The sequence below is a fragment of the Myxine glutinosa genome, chromosome 4 (assembly GCF_964187855.1).
Source record: "Myxine glutinosa chromosome 4, kmMyxGlut1.1, whole genome shotgun sequence".
NCBI lineage: Eukaryota > Metazoa > Chordata > Myxini > Myxiniformes > Myxinidae > Myxine > Myxine glutinosa.
In genome coordinates, this window is record NC_136264.1 from 50,315,132 (window position 1) to 50,334,912 (window position 19,781).

Here is a 19,781-nt window from a genome sequence, read left to right on the forward strand (position 1 = left end):
ATTCCAGAAAGAGGATAATAAGCTTGTTACATACACGTCAGGTGGGTCGACGACAACCGTTGACTACCTGATGGTGCGTAGGCGAGATAGGGGGCACCTCCGAGACACAAAGGTGATCCCGGGGGAGGAGGCTGTTTCACAGCACCACTTGGTTGTCTGCGACGTAAGGGTGAAAGGTGTGAGGAGAGCTCGGCGGGTGAAGTACCAACCGAGAATGAAGGTGTGGAGGTTGAAAGAGGTGACAGTAAGGGAGGCATTAAAAGAGAGGCTGAGTAGGGTCGAGGATGATGTGGTTGAGCTTGAAAGTGGTTGGATGTCAATGAAAGCTTGTCTGTTGGGAGCCGTTGGTGAGGTATGTGGATGGACAAAAGGACCACCGAGGCACTCGGAAACATGGTGGTGGGATGATGAAGTTGGAAAGAGGATTGACGAGAAGAGGAAGAAGTTCAAGGAGTGGCAGAAGGCGAAGGGTACGGGAGCAGAAACAGCAGAGCATGAAAGTTATAAGGCAGCCAGGAAGGCTGCAAAGAAAGAGGTAGCAAAGGCGCAAGAGGCATGTAGGAAAATGTTTGGAGAACGCTTGGATTCGGAAGAGGGTCAGAAAGCAGCATTCAGGATTGCAAAGCAGATAGCGAAAGAGAGGTGTGATGTGATGGGGGTGAGCTGCTTGAAGGATGAATTTGGACAAATCGTTGTCGACCCAGATGGAATTAAAGGAAGATGGAAAAGATATATGGAAATGCTGTTGAATACAGAGAATGAATGGGATGGCAACATAGAGAGTAACCCAGTTTTAGGACTGGCAGAGAAGATAACTGAGAAGGAAGTTGAGGAAGCGATAAAAGCAATGAAGGGTAGAAAAGCGGGAGGGCCGACGGGAGTTGTGGGAGATATGTTGAAGGCAGCAGGAAGTTGGGGTGTCAAGAGAATGACAGAGATCTGTAATCTGGTGGTGAAAGAAGGCCGTATTCCAGTGGTTTGGGAACTGAGTACCCTCGTCCCTCTATACAAGGGGAAAGGTGACCCTCTGGAGTGTGGCTCGTACCGAGCGATAAAGTTATTGGAGCATGGAATGAAGGTATTGGAAAGGGTGTTGGAGAGGAGGATAAGGAAGAAAGTGAAGATCGACGAAATGCAGTTTGGATTTATGCCAGGAAGAGGAATGACAGACGCGCTTTTCCTTGTGAGGCAGTTGCAGGAGAAGTACATGGAGAAGAGGAAGAAGTTGTTTCTTGGGTTTGTTGATCTGGAGAAAGCATTCGATCGGGTTCCACGCAAAGTATTGACATGGGCATTGAGGAAGTTAGGAGTGGAGGAATGGTTGATCAGAGTAGTGATGGCAATGTACAAAAGAGCGCGCACAGCTGTAAGGACGAAGGACGGGAACAGTGGTGAGTTTGAGGTGAAGGTGGGAGTGCATCAGGGGTCGGTACTAAGTCCACTACTATTTGTAGCTGTGATGGAGGTGCTGGCTCAGAACGTAAAGGAGGGTTTACCGTGGGAGTTGTTGTATGCAGATGATCTGGTGTTGATTGCGGAAAGTATGGATGGACTGAAGGAAAAGATGAACACGTGGAAGGAATGTATGGAGACAAAAGGTCTGAAGGTGAATATCGGAAAGACGAAGGTGATGGCAAGTGGTAAAGCATGTGGTGAGGTGGAAAGAACTGGGAAGTGGCCCTGTGCTGTGTGTAGGAAGGGTGTCGGAGTGAACTCCATTCAGTGTACAATGTGCGCTGAGTGGGTTCATCAAAAATGTAGTGGTCTGAGAGGGTCATTAACCAGTGTGGCAGCTACATTCAAATGTAAGGTGTGCACAGAGGGAGCTGCAGATGGAGGAAATGTTGAGTTGGATCTTGGAGACGGCGTGAAGCTGGAAGGTGTGAAAACATTTTGCTACCTCGGAGACATGCTGAATGGAGAAGGTGGATCAGACTCGGCAACAGTTGCTCGAGTGAGATGTGCATGGAAGAAGTTTCGGGAATTGAGTGGCGTGCTGATGATGAGGGGAGTGTCGTTGAAGCTGAAGGGAAAGGTGTATGCTGCATGTGTGAGAAGTGTTATGATTTATGGGAGCGAGACATGGGTAATGAACGTAGAGCAGCAACGAAGGTTGGAAAGGGTGGAAATGCGAATGGTTCGACGGATGTGCGGAGTATCGTTGAGAGAGAGGAAGACAAATGATGAATTGCGAAAGATGATGGGAATAGAGCCTGTGATTGATGCTGTGAAGAGGAACAGGTTGAGATGGTTTGGTCATGTGTTGAGGAAGGATGAAAGTGACTGGTTGAGAAGAGTGATGGAAATGAATGTAGAAGGAAGTAGAAGACGGGGAAGACCAAGAAAGACTTGGCTAAAGATGGTGGAAGAAGAAATGCGGGCAAGGGGGTTAACAAGGAGAGATGCAGAAAATAGGGCAAAATGGAGAAGATTGTCATGGGGACCGCAAGGCTAACCCCCGCTCTAGCAGGGAAAATGGCCTTTAAAATGCATGTTGTTGTTGTTGTTGTTGTTGAAATGTCAAATGTGGTTTTTGTTTCTTTTAAAGGTCACATTAACAAAATCTAGAATAATATATAGATTCATATATATATAGATTGCAGGAGGAGGTGGTGGTCTACTCCAAGGGATCTGAGTGATATATAGTATTGTAGGAGGAGGTGGTGGTCGATTCCAAGGGATCTGAGTGATATATAGTATTGTAGGAGGGGGTGGTGGTCGATTCCAAGGGATCTGGGTGATATTTAGTATTGTAGGAGAGGGTGGTGGTCGATTCCAAGGGATCTGAGTGATATTTAGTATTGTAGGAGGAGGTGGTGGTCGACTCCAAGGGATCTGAGTGATATATAGTATTGTAGGAGGGGGTGGTGGTCGATTCCAAGGGATCTGGGTGATATTTAGTATTGCAGGAGGAGGTGGTGGTCGATTCCAAGGGATCTGAGTGATATATTGTATTGTAGGAGGAGGTGGTGGTCGATTCCAAGGGATCTGGGTGATATTTAGTATTGTAGGAGGGGGTGGTGGTCGATTCCAAGGGATCTGGGTGATATTTAGTATTGTAGGAGGGGGTGGTGGTCGATTCCAAGGGATCTGGGTGATATTTAGTATTGCAGGAGGAGGTGGTGGTCGATTCCCAAGGGGTCTGAGTGATATATAGTATTGTAGGAGGAGGTGGTGGTCGATTCCAAGGGATCTGGGTGATATTTAGTATTGCAGGAGGAGGTGGTGGTCGATTCCAAGGGATCTGGGTGATATTTAGTATTGCAGGAGGAGGTGGTGGTCGATTCCAAGGGATCTGAGTGATATATAGTATTGTAGGAGGAGGTGGTGGTCGATTCCAAGGGATCTGAGTGATATATAGTATTGTAGGAGGAGGTGGTGGTCGATTCCAAGGGATCTGGGTGATATTTAGTATTGTAGGATGGGGTGGTGGTCGATTCCAAGGGATCTGGGTGATATTTAGTATTGCAGGAGGGGGTGGTGGTCGATTCCAAGGGATCTGGGTGATATTTAGTATTGTAGGAGGGGGTGGTGGTCGATTCCAAGGGATCTGGGTGATACTTAGTATTGTAGGAGGGGGTGGTGGTCGATTGTGAGGGATCTGAGTGATATTTAGTATTGAAGGAGGGGGTGGTGGTCGATTGTGAGGGATCTGAGTGATATTTAGTATTGTAGGAGGATGTGGTGGTGGTCGATTGTGAGGGATCTGAGTGATATTTAGTATTGTAGGAGGAGGTGGTGGTGGTCGATTGTGAGGGATCTGAGTGATATTTAGTATTGTAGGAGGAGGTGGTGGTCGATTGTGAGGGATCTGAGTGATATATAGTATTGTAGGAGGAGGTGGTGGTCGATTGTGAGGGATCTGAGTGATATTTAGTATTGTAGGAGGAGGTGGTGGTGGTCGATTGTGAGGGATCTGAGTGATATTTAGTATTGTAGGAGGAGGTGGTGGTGGTCGATTGTGAGGGATCTGGGTGATATTTAGTATTGTAGGAGGGGGTGGTGGTCGATTCCAAGGGATCTGGGTGATATTTAGTATTGTAGGAGGGGGTGGTGGTCGATTGTGAGGGATCTGAGTGATATTTAGTATTGAAGGAGGGGGTGGTGGTCGATTGTGAGGGATCTGAGTGATATTTAGTATTGTACGAGGTGGTGGTGGTCGATTGTGAGGGATCTGAGTGATATTTAGTATTGTAGGAGGAGGTGGTGGTGGTCGATTGTGAGGGATCTGAGTGATATTTAGTATTGCAGGAGGAGGTGGTGGTGGTCGATTGTGAGGGATCTGAGTGATATTTAGTATTGCAGGAGGAGGTGGTGGTGGTCGATTGTGAGGGAGCTGAGTGATATATATAGATAGTCGCGCGGCAAGGAACATCACGTGATCGCTCTGAGCGATCGATTGCAACTCTGCGTCCTGTCGTGGGCGTGGCCAACGTGGCCTCATGCTCCCAGGTGATTGGCTAACTCGAGCTCGAGAGAGCCATAATGCGCTACGTTATGGCAAAAAATATGAATCTAAAGATGAAAGGGAAAAAAACCTATGTGGTGTGAATGGCAATGTTCGTCGCTTAAATATGAAAAAAGGCAATTGCTTGTCGCTCTGAAATACGTGCGAACACGTAACTGAGTTAATGGCGGCAGGGAACATCACGTGATCGCTCTGAGCGAATCAGCGCGCTGCTCTGCGACCGGTCAGATTCCGGTCATAATATTTCGCGCTGAGATAAAAATATGGTAAAAGCATATTATGAAATAAATTTTTAGGTCAGCCATGTTCGTCCCAGGCTCAATGGCCATGTCTGTGCCAAATATCAAGTACGTGAGCCTCTCCGTTTAGGAGTCTATCGGTAACATAACATACACACACGCACACACAAACTGTGTTTTATATATATATATAGATAGATATATATATATATACAGTATATATATATATATATATATATATATATATATATATATATATATATATATATATATATATATATATATATATATATACATACATACAGGGTCCGTCAGGGAGGTGTGACGATTTTCAGAAAACTCGTACAGTTATTTTTAGTCGAATTTAATTTTTTTTTTTTTTAAAGACTACATATATAATGCCATGTAACATTCACTGTAACAAAGACATTTTAAAAATGTAATTCATGTTTGAAAAATGACATCATCTAAATAATAATAATAATAATAATTCATTTATTTTGTATAGCGCTTTTCCAGAAGCCCAAAGGTGCTTTGACAGAGTGGCAAACATAATGCATAACAATACATGAAAACAACAATTGCAAAAAGACAATGGCGGCCGTTCTTGTCCAAGCATTCTTGCAGACGCGCGGAAAAGTTCCAGCATTTCTCAGCACAGCAGCATCCCTCAGCAGTTCAAGCATTCTTTCTGCGAACGTAAACCGCCGTACGAAATCATTCTGCTGCAGTTCTTGAACCACCATGATTTGGTACGCTGATAATGAAGGTCCAAGTGCAAAATTCGACGAACTGATCTGTCTGACATCCGTAGAGCGCGAGCGTGCCGTACCGCTGACCGACGAGGGCTGGCCTCCACAGCTTGTCGAACCCTTTCGATGTTTTCCGGGGTCCTAACGGTTCGATCACCTCCCCGAGCTGCTCCCGGCCTCACAGATCCAGTTGTCCTGAAGTTTTTTACCCACTTCAATGTTGTGTTTCGAGACAGAACGGCGCCACGTCGACCAACATTGAAGTGAGTACGAAATCTGCGCTGCGTAAGCACCACCAAACTACCCGTTTGAATAAACGTCTCAACAACAAAGACGCGATGTTCAATCGTCCACAGCTCCATGGCTACTGAAATGGCGCCTAACAACGAGTAACCAACAGCCATCACGCATGCGCTAGACCCCCCACTTGCATGGTTATACCCAATTCAAACATGAATTACATTTTTTAAATGTCTTTGTTACAGTGTATTACATGGCATTATATATGTAGTCTTTAAAAAAAAAAAAAATTGAAATTCGACTAAAAATACGAGTTTTCTGAAAATCGTCACACCTCCCAGCCGGACTCTGTATATATATATATATATATATATATATATATATATATATATATATATATATATATATATATATATGTGTGTGTGTGTGTGTGTGTGTGTGTGTGTATATATATGTGTGTGTGTGTGTGTGTGTATATGTGTGTGTGTGTGTGTGTGTGTGTATATATATGTGTGTGTGTGTCGCTATTTTTCTCAGGGATGGATGAACGGATCTTATCTTCGTCAAACTTTCAGAGGCTCATGAGGGAGTGCCGAGGAGTGTTTTCGGGGGATGTTTTTTTTTAAAGAAAAAATTGCGTTACACGTCTATATCTCCCAAACCACTCAATGGAAAAAATGGAAACGTGGCTCATTGTGATTGTTAAGTACTCCCCATGGGGAATAAGATATGTTGATGATGTTATCGAAGCCTTAATTATGACGTCATAATTCGACAAGTGCAATGCTTGATCTGATCAGTATGAAAAAGAAATTCCTCTGCAACTGTTAGCCCGATTAGCACGAAATTTTCAGAATATGAGCGGCTCCTCCTGTGGAATTTTAAAAATGATAATTATGACGTCATAGGTCACGTGGTACAAGCGCCATCTTGTAAAAAAATTGAAAAAGGTTGCACCTCTATATCTCCAAAACTGCTCCATGGAGCAAATTGAAACATGGCTCATTGTTAAGTACTCCCCTTGGGGAATAAGATGTGTTAATGATGATGTCATCGGTGCCTTCGTTATGACGTCATAATTCGACAAGTACAACACTTCATCTGATCATTGAGAAAAAAATTTCTGAACAACTGTTGGTCTGATGGGCACGACATTTTCACCATAGGAGCGCCTCCTCATGTAGAATATTTTAATGATAATCATGACGTCATAGGTCATGTGGTACAGACGCCATATTGAAAAAAAACAAAAAATGTTGCACCTCTATATCTCCAAAACCGCTGCATCTTACTATAATTCACCAAATGTCCGTCCGTCTGTCTGTCTGTCTGTTCGAAGGTACCGTAAAAACTGCTGAACCGATCAAAACGATATTTTGGGTGGGTAATCCTGAGATCTCCAGGAGTAAAATAGGCTATTTAGTTTTCCCAATTTCAGCTTTGGTCTCCAGCATTCTCAGGTTTGAACTCCAGCATAACATTCGCGTTCACATAACGTTCATTGTGACGATGTTGCTTTCCCGGGTGCCGCACAAACGGCTGCACAGATCGCTGCACGGCTGCACCGATCGGACTCGGTGACCTCGGACAAAGACCTTTTACAAGGACACGGGTTGAATCCCTGCTTGAGAGAATTCCAAGCCCCTCCCCGCCATCACGGCCGTCTCTCCAACTTACAATCCCACGAGATATGCGGAAAGGACGACCCCAGAACCAATATAAACATCATTAAACATCATTCGTATATAAACATCATTAAAAGTAAATAATGACCTCGGGAAAAGTTCAAAGACATTTAATCTCTACATGAGAGAATTCCACATAGCTATTTGGGCGGTGAATACGCGAACAGATCACTGTCTCCATCGATCTTGCCAAGGCCGTAACACCAATCGGCTCAAAATCCTTTTAACTGTTGATTTGAAAGTTTTTACAATGAAGGAAACATTAACAATGTTGTTAAAAGTATATTTTGTGATTAATTGGAGTTATGTTGTTTGGAATGAAAAAGAGATATCGAGTTCAAGTGAATGACGACATGCCGTGATGGTTTCCACTTTCTGAACGTTTACTTCGCGGATCGCCATATGCAGATTCGCCACGGTCCCACGATCGATGTTTCTATACGTGAACGTACCCTTTTGTTTGCGTACGGGTTTGTTTTTCATGGAAGTCATTCACGAACTTGCTGTCCATGTCTGACGTGCGACTGAAGGTGCTACAGGAATGTAGAATTTATTGGTTTCATGCTTTAGCATTCGTATCTGCATTGCCTGTTCGCTTCTGGCCTCCCACCCGTGTGTAGCAGGGGTGTCTCCCTCGTGGAAAAAATTGAAACATGGCTCATTGTAAAGAACTCCATATGGGGAATCGGTGTTGTTAACGATGACGTCATTGGTGCTATAATTATGACGTCATAATTCGACAGGGACAACGCTTCGTCTGATATGTATTGAGCGTGATCTATGCAACAATTATATTAGAGAATATAAATTTATGATGTCATCATTCACGTGGTCTGGCAGCCATATGGGATCAAAGAAAAAAAAAATGTTCAAAAACAGAACAGTTGGCTCGCAACAAGTTGACTGCGCAGGGTAAGTATTCTATGAATACCATTGTAGCGGCTGCCGCTGAGTTTTCACAATCGCCTTGCACCTATCAAGGACGCGGAGCGATCACCATGCCGGGCTCGTCCAGGACGCCCAGGCCCGCGCTCAACTTGCCAGGCCTCAGTCGGGACGCCCGGGCATGCCCGGGCATGCCCGGGCAGGCTCGCCCTCAACTTGCCAGGCCGCAGCCAGGACGCTGGGCCACGCCCCCTGGCGCCGGGCCTGGGCAAACCCCCTGGCGGAATAGATATATATTGCTGACTGATAAACGGTTTTTCAGAGTGCCTGAGTGTTTGATTTCATTAAAGCAACTCAGATGAATTCTAGCTTTTTGTCGCGTCCATTCTTCCGATCGACGTGGGAGCCCCGGCTCCTTCATTGGTGACCTATCGACATGGACACGGCAGTCGCCCTTAAACTGCCTACCTTCTGGGAGGCTCACGCGGCGGTTTGGTTCGCACAGGCGGAGTCCCTGTTCGCCCTGCGAGGCATCACGGCCGACGACACCCGCTTCCACCATGTGGTAGCTGCGCTCGGGTCGGTTACCGCGGCCCGCGCCCTGAGCCTCCTCGAAAGCCCGCCAGCCGCTGACAAATACGGCGCGATTAAGAAGCTGCTCCTCGATGCTTTCGCCCTCCCATCGGCGGAACGCGCACGGCGCCTGCTCGATCTGCCTGAGCTCGGCGACACGCGCCCTTCCGAGCGCATGGACTACATGCTTTCACTGCTCGGCGAGCACTCTCCGGCATTCCTGTTCCGGGAGCTGTTCTTCCGTCAGCTGCCTAACCCGGTACGCCTCGCCCTGGCAAGCACGACGATCACAGATCCCCGGGCCCTTGCCAGAGAAGCCGACAAGATCTCCGCCGCAGGACAGCGCATCGTAGCGGCGACATGGGACCCACCGCCGTCCGACGCAACACCCAGGGCGCCCGAGCACCCGGCACGGTCGACGGCCGAACTGCCGACGCCATTGGCGGCCGCTCTACCGAGCCGACCACCTCCGGCACGACGACCGAGGCCTCCACCTGACCAAGCGTGGTGTTACTATCATGCCAGGTTCGGACAGAAGGCCCGGACATGCCGACCCCCGTGCACCTTCGGCAGGCCGGGAAACGGCCGGGCCGGCGTTCATTACCAGCCATGAGCGCCGGCCACACGGGCAACTTACTGTTCATCACGGATAAAGCGTCCGGACGGCGCTTCCTGTGCGACACCGGCGCCCAACTGAGCGTCATACCCGCCTCTGACCAGGACAGGCAATCCGCGGTTTGCGGCCCCTCCTTAGTTGCGGCCAACGGATCGACTATCCGCACCTTCGGCCCGCGCAACGTCACCCTCTGCTTCGGCGGCCAACGCTTTGCTTGGACGTTTGTAACCGCCAACGTGCCCGTGGCTCTGCTAGGCGCCGACTTCCTCTGCGCACACGGACTGCTGGTGGACGTCCAACGGCGTCGTTTAATCAACGCTGAAACCTTCAGCTCCCTGGTATGCACATTGAGCAGCTCCGCGCCGACCGAGCTGGCATGCGCCGTCCCGGCGGCGAACGAGTTTGCTCGCCTGCTCACGGAGTTCCCGGCCCTCACGCGGCCGACGTTTTCGGCCGTCGCAGTACGGCATGGGATCGAGCACCACATACCAACCACGGGCCCGCCGGTCTACGCCAGGGCCCGCCGCTTCGACCCAGCCAAGCTCGCCGTAGCGAAGGCCGAATTCGACGCGTTGGAGCACCTCGGCATCGTGCGGCGCTCCGATAGCGCGTGGGCCTCGCCACTGCACATCGTGCCAAAGCCGGGGGGTGGATGGCGCCCGTGTGGCGACTACCGCCGTCTCAATGACGCTACCACCCCCGACAGGTACCCGATCCCGCATATCCAAGACTTCTCCGCCCGTCTGGCGGGACGGGTCATTTTTTCGAAAATTGACCTCATACGGGGATATCACCAGGTACCTGTCAGGGCGGCCGACGTCCCTAAAACGGCAGTCATCACGCCGTTTGGCTTATTCGAATTCTTGCGGATGCCGTTTGGTCTCAAGAACGCGGCTCAGGCGTTCCAGCGCTTGATGGACGGCGTGCTGCGTGACCTGCCGTTCCTTTTCGTTTACCTGGACGACATCCTCGTCGCCAGCACGTCCCGGGCCGAGCACCTCCTCCACCTCCGGACACTGTTCGAGCGCCTCAGCGAGCACGGCCTCATCGTCAACCCGGCCAAATGCCACTTCGGCACGACGGCCGTTGATTTTTTGGGCCATCACATCACCAAGAACGGGGCCGTGCCGCTGCCAACCAAGGTCGAGGCCATCACCACGTTCCCGCGTCCCCGCACCATAAAGGCCCTGCAGGAATTCCTGGGAATGGTGAATTTTTATCACCGCTTCGTGCCCCGCGCTGCTCAGCTCATGCGGCCCCTCTACGAAGCCCTCCGGGGCATGCCGGCCAAGCACGACATCGCCTGGTCCGCAGCAATGGATGCGGCCTTCCAAGGCTCAAAGCGGGCCCTCGCCGACGCAACACTGCTCGCTCACCCGGTGCTCAACGCTCCCATCGCCCTCACCACGGATGCCTCCGACTACGCGGTGGGCGCCGTACATGAGCAATGGGTGAACGGGGTTTGGCAGCCACTCGCTTTTTTCAGCCGGCAGCTCCGGCCGAACGAGCTCAAATACAGCACGTTTGACCGGGAGCTCCTCGGTCTACACCTGGCTGTCCGCCATTTCCGCCACCTCCTGGAGGGCCGACCTTTCACGGCGTTCGTCGACCACAAGCCGTTGGTTTACGCCATGGCCAAGGTCACGGAGCCATGGTCGGCCCGCCAACAGCGCCACCTCTCCGCCGTGTCGGAGTTTACCACGGACATCCGGCACGTCGCCGGCAAAAACAACGCCGTGGCCGACTGTCTTTCCCGGGCCAGCGCGAACGCGGTCCACCTGGGCGTGGATTTTGCGCTTATGGCGGCGGACCAAACCACCGACACCACGGTGCAAGCCCTCCGGGCGGCGGACACGGGCCTCCGCCTGGCCGACATCCCCTGCGCGGACACTGTCCTGCTCTGCGACGTCTCCCAAGGCCAGCCTCGCCCCATCGTGCCCGTCGCCTGGCAACGCCGCATCTTCGCCTCCCTCCACGGCCTTTCCCACCCGGGCCGGAAAGCTTCCCAGAAGCTGGTGTCGGCGCGTTTCGTCTGGCACGGCCTTCGTCGGGACGTCCGCGATTGGACCAGCGCCTGCACGGCCTGCCAACGGGCCAAGGTCCACCGACACACCCAGGCCCCGCTGGCACCTTTCACCGTGCCCGAACGACGTTTCGACCACGTCAACGTGGATCTGGTGGGCCCCCTCCCCCCGTCACGGGGGTTCACACACCTGCTCACCATGGTGGACAGGACCACCAGGTGGCCGGAGGCCGTTCCCCTCGTCTCCACCACCACCACCGACGTGGCGCAGGCTTTCATCGCCACCTGGGTCGCCCGCTTCGGCGCACCGGCGGACATCTCGTCAGACCGCGGTCCACAGTTCACCTCCGAGCTGTGGGGCGCGGTCGCCCGCAACCTGGGGATCAAGCTCCACCGTACTACGGCCTACCACCCCCAAGCAAACGGGTTGTGCGAGCGATTCCACCGCTCCATGAAGGCCGCGCTCATGGCCGGCCTTCAAGACGTCGGGTGGGCCGACCGGCTGCCGTGGGTCCTTTTGGGCCTTCGCACGGCCCCCAAGGAGGACCTCCAGGCATCCACCACCGAGCTTGTCTATGGCCAGGTGCTACGCGTCCCGGGCGAATTTGTGCCCGACGCTACCAGTCCCTGGTCCGCAGCTCACCAGCGCTCGGACCTCCAGGAGGCCGCCCGACGGTTTGCCCCCGTGCCAACATATCACCACGGTGACCCCCAGTCCTACGTCCCCCCAGCACTCCGCACAGCGGAGTATGTTTTTGTGCGTCACGACGCACATCGGTGGCCACTCCAGCCGCCGTACGACGGGCCCTTCCGGGTGCTGCGACGGGACGACAAGTCGTTCGTCATCGACATCGGCGGCAGGTCGGACCGGATTGCTGTGGACCGCCTCAAGCCGGCGCACGTGGACGTCGACCACCCACCACGGGTGGCCCTTCCGCCGCGGCGAGGCCGTCCCCCGTCCACGGTGCCCCCCACTCGACCGCCCACCACCTCACCGGACCCCCTCCCACGACCCGCCAGGGGTCGCTTCGGCCGGGTCATCAGGACCCCCCTCAAATTGACCCTGCCGGTGCAAGTCGATTCTGGGGGGACGTGTGTAGCGGCTGCCGCTGAGTTTTCACAATCGCCTTGCACCTATCAAGGACGCGGAGCGATCACCATGCCGGGCTCGTCCAGGACGCCCAGGCCCGCGCTCAACTTGCCAGGCCTCAGTCGGGACGCCCGGGCATGCCCGGGCAGGCTCGCCCTCAACTTGCCAGGCCGCAGCCAGGACGCTGGGCCACGCCCCCTGGCGCCGGGCCTGGGCAAACCCCCTGGCGGAATAGATATATATTGCTGACTGATAAACGGTTTTTCAGAGTGCCTGAGTGTTTGATTTCATTAAAGCAACTCAGATGAATTCTAGCTTTTTGTCGCGTCCATTCTTCCGATCGACGTGGGAGCCCCGGCTCCTTCACCATCTCGTTTTTAAAGTGATTCTTCACCATTGAAGATAGATTGGGCAAATACGATAAATAGCAGGACATCTCAAAACGTTATGGACGGATTCGGATGAAACTTGGTGGAGGGGTTGTGTGTGTGACAAGGGCGAATCGATTAGATTTTGGTGAAGATCCAAATATGGATTCAGATACGAGAATTATTTAATTTTTACAAGTGATTCTTCACCATTGAGAGATATATGACATATTTAAAAGCGATATAAAACATATTTTAAAAAAGTTGTGGACTAGTTACAACTAAACTTGGTGGACGAGTTGGTTGGATGATTTGCACTCACCTAATCCGTACCATTTGCACTTTTTTCAGGTTCGAATCCAGATCGGGCTCATTAGTGGGAAACAAAACAAACTTTGCAGCCTGGCAGAGGTATGCACTGAGATATTATCCCCAGGGCAGTTTATGTCGCTATTATGTAGGAAGGACACAGCCGAGTGCCGTTGTAGTTCCTCCTGTTTGTGGGTTGCTGCATGCTGATCGGTGATTCGTGGTGTTCCTGGTACCCACGCTCTGCTTCGTAGTCCGAGATCCTTCATTGTGGAGCTGGTGCACAGAGGTGGTTGGTATCGGCATGCACGGTGCAGCATGGTAAAGACCGAGCTCGTTTGTTGAACCCAAACCAAGATTGGCACCATATGTGAAAAGCATTGCGCTAGGAGCAGGTTTTCTCTTTTCATCTCATCATCTTTCCTTTCTCAGTCCCATGTTTCTTCTAATGAAATACCTAAGGTGTAGTGTTAAGCCGACCTGGTTCCGAGGGCTCGTTGGTGTTATTAGTCCCCTACCGGTGTACACCGGAGGGGACTATAGGTTTGCACGCCGTCCCTCTGTCTGTCAGTCCGTCCGTCAGTCCCTCTGTCCGTCAGTCCATCAGTCCGTCACGCAAAGAACAGTTTTCCGGACTTTTTTTCTAAACGATTAATGCTAATGATTTCAAACTTGGTACATGGTTTCCTCATGATAAGTTACAGGTCAAGTTCGAACCTCACGACGTTTCGATCATTTTTGACAAAGTTATGGCACTTTGAACTTTGGTAATTCTGATCATTCTGATGATCCTTACTCAGTGCCATTTTAAGTTTTAATTTCCTTTAAAAAACAATTTCTCTGCAATAATTGGACCGATTGACATAAAATTTTCACCATATGATGGACTCGGTCTGTAGAATATTTTAATGATAATTATGACGTCACAGGTCACGTGGTTCGGTCGCCATATTGTTTTTCGTGAAAACACGAAAACCCCTTTTTCTCTGCAACGGCTGAACAGATCGAGGCCAAACTTTGCAGGCAGAATCGCATCCCCATGACGAACAAAACAGTCAGCGAGCATGACGTCATGCGTCACATGGTTTCAGAGTTATGACGTTTTTAAGCATGAACCTTTAAAACCGAGCTCCTCCCTCATTTTTGATCCAATCGAGGGGAAACTTCACAGATCTGTTCAGCACTAAAATGTCCTTTTGGAATTTGCGATAGGGCACGTGGTTTGGCAGATATCGTTAATTAAACGAAAAAAATTAATAAATGGATATCTCTTGTTTATTCTCGAGTTCTCCTCAAGCCGCACCGCGTGCCCTCAGCCTCGTCTCGCGAACGTCAACAGCGCGACACAGCGCGCGCTTTCGGGAGGGGCGGAGCCAAGCCGAGCAACATATATATACACATCGATCATTGATCGTGAACCGGAAAATATAATAAATTACTGATGGTTTCAGAGTTATGACGTTTTTAAGCATGAACCTTTAAAACCGAGCTCCTCCCTCATTTTTGATCCAATCGAGAGGAAACATCACAGATCTGTTCAGCATGTCAGTCTCCTAAAATGTCCTTTTGGAATTTGCGATAGGGCACGTGGTTTGGCAGATATCGTTAATTAAACGAAAAAAAAAAAAAAAAAAAAAAAGGATATCTCTTGAATCGCTAGTACCTCAGACCGTAAGTTGGTAATAATTTCTATAATTCACACAGTGCAATACGTGCAGGCCGCTCCACGGAGCGACCTTGTGGGCCTATCAACGAGGCGAGGCGTGACACACACGTGTCTCAGCGTACCTCAGATCAAGTTTGAAAACCAGCATCAACCGTGCATAAATTTGCATATTCGATCATTTTTGACAAAGTTATGGCACTTTGAACTTTGGTCGGGGACATGTATTGCAGCGCAATACTCAGAATGCTTGTTTATTATTATGTTTACTCTGCGCTTGCGAAATGAAAATCAGGGTTAGGCATTTGGGTGCGTCCGTACGTGTCTGCATTTTTAAAATGCATTCCCGCTTGCGAAATGAAAATCAGGGTTAGGCATTTGGGTGCGTCCGTACGTGTCTGCATTTTTAAAATGCATTTTCTCGGCAACCGTTGGTCCAATTGACACGAAATTTTATCATAGGAGCGCCTACACCTGTATAATTTTTTTAATTCATAATTATGACGTCACAGGTCACGTGGCACGGACGCTATCTTGGAAAAAATGTTGCACGTCTATATCTCCCAAACCGCTCAATATGAAAAGTTGAAAAAAGGCTCATTTTCAAGTACTCACCATGTGGAATAAGATATGTTGATGATGACTTCATCGGTGCCTTCATTATGACGTCATAATTCGACAAGTGCAACGCTTGATCTGATCAGTATGAAAAAAAAAATCCTCTCCAACTGTTAGTCCGATGGACACGAAATTTGTACCAAAAGAGTGCCTCCTCCTGTAGAATATTTTAATGATAATTATGACGTCATAGGTCATGTAGTACAGGCGCCATCTTGGAAAAATCGAAAAATGTTGGACCTCCATTTCTCGGAAACCGCTCCATATAAATAATTGAAACATGGCTCATTGTAAAGAACTCCCCATGAGCAATAAGATACTTTAATTATGATATAAATATCATGAGGAATATCATGAGGACCATATTTATGACATCATAATTCGACAAATATAACGTTTGATTCAATCAGTATGAATTGTTTTTTCTCTGCAATTCTTGGTCTGATTGACACAAAACTTTCACTATATGAGCACCTCCTGTAGAATATTCTAATGATAATTATGACGCCATAGATCACGTGGTACAGGCGCCCTCTTGGAAAAACTTCGTACCCCTATATCTCTGAAACCGCTCAATGGAAAAAAATTGAAACATGGCTCATTGTCAAGTACTCCCCATGGGAAATAAGATGTGTTAGTGATGATGTCATCGGTGCCTTCATTATGACGTCATAATTCGACAAGTATAACGCTTCATCCAATCAGTATTAATTTTTTTTTCTCTGCAACCGTTGGTCTGATGTACATGAAATTGTCTTTTTTTTAAGTGATTCTTCACCATTGGGAGATAGGGCCAAAAACTTTACATAGCGGGATATCTCAAAAAGTTATGCATGGATTTCGACGAAAATTGGTGAACAGGTTTTGTGTGTGTGACAAGGAAGAATCGATTCAATTTTGGTGAAGATCCGGATCCGGATCCAGTTAGTATAATTTTTAAAGTGATTCTTGACCATTGAGTGATATCACTGGCGTCACTAGGGGGTGCGGGGGGTGCGGACCACACCGGGTGACACTATCAGAGGGGGTGACACCAAATTTTTGCAGTGTCAAGGCTTTCCGATCTTGCGATATTATCAATTGTAAGTGAGTTGGCGAAAGGCATTGATTTCGATGAAGTGATTCACAAGTTCGCTGCTTTGAAGGCCAGGAAAGGAAAGTTCTGAATTAGTCGAGATGTTCACCAAGTGCTGAAATGCTTGTGTATTTGTTCCTGTTTATTTTTATGGTATTATTTCATTTATGAGTATATTTCCATATGCATTTGTCTACAAGTTCTACATTATTTGGGCCGTTATTGATTATGCAAACCTAACCCATTAATGTATCTCATGTAACAATAAAGTTTAACGTTAAAATCAACATAATTTTGATGTAGTTCTTAAACGTTTTTACTTCGAATTCTATTGTTTTCTTACCGAATTTTCACTTTAACCACATGAAACTATGTAAATGTAAATACATTTAGGCTGTGCGCATGATATTGTAATTTAAAGGTGTAATTTTAATTTTGCTAGTTGTTTATGTCACTATTATTGTTGTTTGTTTATGTCATTATTATCATTACATTCAATGATATACGGGAATTACGATTTACGAGTAACATTAGTTCAACAAACATTACTAAGGATTCTGTATGGTCTGGTATGGGAGGAGGTCCATGTAATAATAATAATAATAATAATAATAATGCATTTATTTTATATAGCGCTTTTCAGGCGGTCTCACTAAAATCCGAAATGGACTCAAAATCCGAAATGGAGCGAAATAGACCTTCAAAATCATCCGAAATGGACTCAAAATCCGAAATGGAGCGAAATAGACCTTCAAAATCATCCGAAATGGACTCAAAATCCGAAATGGAGCGAAATGGACCTTCAAAATCATCCGAAATGGACTCAAAATCCGAAATGGAGCGAAATAGACCTTCAAAATCATCCGAAATGGACTCAAAATCCGAAATGGAGCGAAATAGACCTTCAAAATCATCCGAAATGGACTCAAAATCCGAAATGGAGCGAAATAGACCTTCAAAATCATCCGAAATGGACTCAAAATCCGAAATGGAGCGAAATGGACCTTCAAAATCATCCGAAATGGACTCAAAATCCGAAATGGAGCCACCAGGGGGGTTGACGCCAGGGGGGTTGACTCAGCCTGTCATCCTTCCGAGGTCGGCTAATCTTCGCCGGTTAGGGTTGGGTTAGGGTTAGGGTTAGGGTTGTTAGGGTTAGGGTTAGGGTGAGGGTTAGGGTTATGGTTGTTCGGGTTAGGGTTGTTAGGGTTGTTGGGGTTGGGGTTGTTAGGGTTGTTAGGGTTAGGGTTAGGGTTAGGGTTAGGGTTAGGGTTGTTAGGGTTAGGGTTAGGGTTAGGATTTTGAGGTCCATTTCGCTCCATTTCGGATTTTGAGGTCCATTTCGCTCCATTTCGGATTTTAGTGAGACCCCTTTTCAGGGAGCCCAAAGATGCTTTGACAGAGTGCGTCTCTGCAAATGCCAACATTGATTTTCGGATTCTCCATGCTCTGATGATTCCAAAAATGTATAGGTTTGCTAATCTCCCAAAATTTTGAACGAAATTATATTTATTAACATACTGAACCTGACTATTGGGGGGCTGGGGGGGAGGATGGGTTACCGCACTGGGTGACACCAACCCTAGTGACGCCACTGAGTGATATGGCCAACCAGGCGGAGGTATGCTCTCTACTGAATGCCAGTTATAGTTAAATAATTTAATCACTTTGTATTTTTGAACAAACAACACGCAGGTGTCTCATACTTGCTTTGCGTCAACTCTATAAGCCTTAGGGTGCATGAGCTGTGCGTGCCGAACGATTATATGATGCAATTACATTACGTGGAAACTTGCAATCAGGTGTTCTGCACAACCCTCATGCAGCATTTGGAACTAGAACAGCACTAGAGAGAGCGCATACATCCGCCAGGCTGAACAGTCCACGTTTTTTATCCACTGACAAGTTGGATTTGGATCCGGACATGAAACAAAATCAAATCGGCTTCTTCTTGTCACTTAACCAACTCATCCACATAGTTTTGCCATAACTCCTCCACCTAGTTTTGGCATAACTCATCCACATTTTGAAATATCATGCTATATTGTATATGCTTCATATCCAACTCAAATTTTTGAAGTATTGTGCATTTTATGGTAAAAGCACCAAATTTGGCACAGACCATCTTTAGAGTATACTTGTTCATTTAAGATCGGGACCCATCGTGTCGGTGACCAACTTCCGGTAAAAATCAAAGATTCACCATAGACATCACCATAAAAAGTACAGAAATATCAGTAATATATTGTTACAGATCGCGGTTTAAGATGTTAGTTACCGAGCGGTTTGGTATTGCCGCGACCGTTACAGGATCCCTGACTCACCCGATTCACCCAGAACTTTGGCCGTATCGCACCGTAGCTGCTCAATGAGGGAAAAGACAAAAACGACGCAATGCAAGAGGAAAAGGAATAAAACGAGAAGACGTACAGACGAGTAATGGGGTTTATTATTTACACACACAAGCAAAAAGGAGCAATCAAGTTTTATTTACAACACATAAGACGCAGGTGACACAGTGCAAATTTTAGCTTACCTACAGACTTAATTAAATACCCAGGGACAGAACAAACAAAACAAACTCACGTATACAAGAAGGATGGAATGGAATGAATGTTGGAAGGAGGAATGGGAAGGTTCAGCTGGGGCAGATGGTTCGGGCTTGATCCCGCACGGGACGTCGGCTGGACCTCGACGGCCACCGATGCCACCGCTATTTGGTCCCCGCGGGGTAACGGGTTGAAGCTGCCTGGTGGAGTCAACGCTGCCTCTCTGGCTCAGCTCAGGGCGCGTCTGCCGTCTCTGGCGCAACTGCTGGCAATGGCCCTTGGCACCTTCTCTCTCTTGGCCCTGGTGTCTCCTCACCATTGACAACTCAACGCAACCAACGCAACCACTGACCACTCGACGCCACCACTTCTCACCACCGACTTCTTACCACCGCAACCAACGCAACCACTGACCCTCCTCTGGCAACCGACTCAGACCAACTCACTACTCACTTCCGTTTTGCGCCTTTTATAGCGCCTCCAGCGATTCAGCCGCCGGCATTTTGGACACGCCCATCGGGATGCTCACCTCGGCCCTGGTTGGTCGCGCGACCCTCGGGCTCCGCCCTGGATGACGACGGGCGGGCACGCCCCTCCTCCCCGCTATGACGAGGTGGAGACACGCCTT

At 48.5% G+C, this 19,781-nt stretch overlaps 1 protein-coding gene and 1 long non-coding RNA gene across 3 annotated transcripts in view; one reads left to right on the plus strand and one right to left on the minus strand.

Annotated features, from left to right (window-relative positions):
* The window catches only part of SLC39A14 (solute carrier family 39 member 14), a 159,371-nt gene that overhangs the window by 25,666 nt on the left and 113,924 nt on the right, over nucleotides 1–19,781 (plus strand). The gene's annotated exons all lie outside the window — the stretch shown is intronic.
* Nucleotides 5,183–5,921, minus strand: LOC144891514 (uncharacterized). The gene is made up of 2 exons (XR_013622961.1): nucleotides 5,540–5,921; nucleotides 5,183–5,398 (listed from the first exon to the last, which is right to left on the minus strand). It is a non-coding gene; the product is annotated as an uncharacterized LOC144891514 (long non-coding RNA).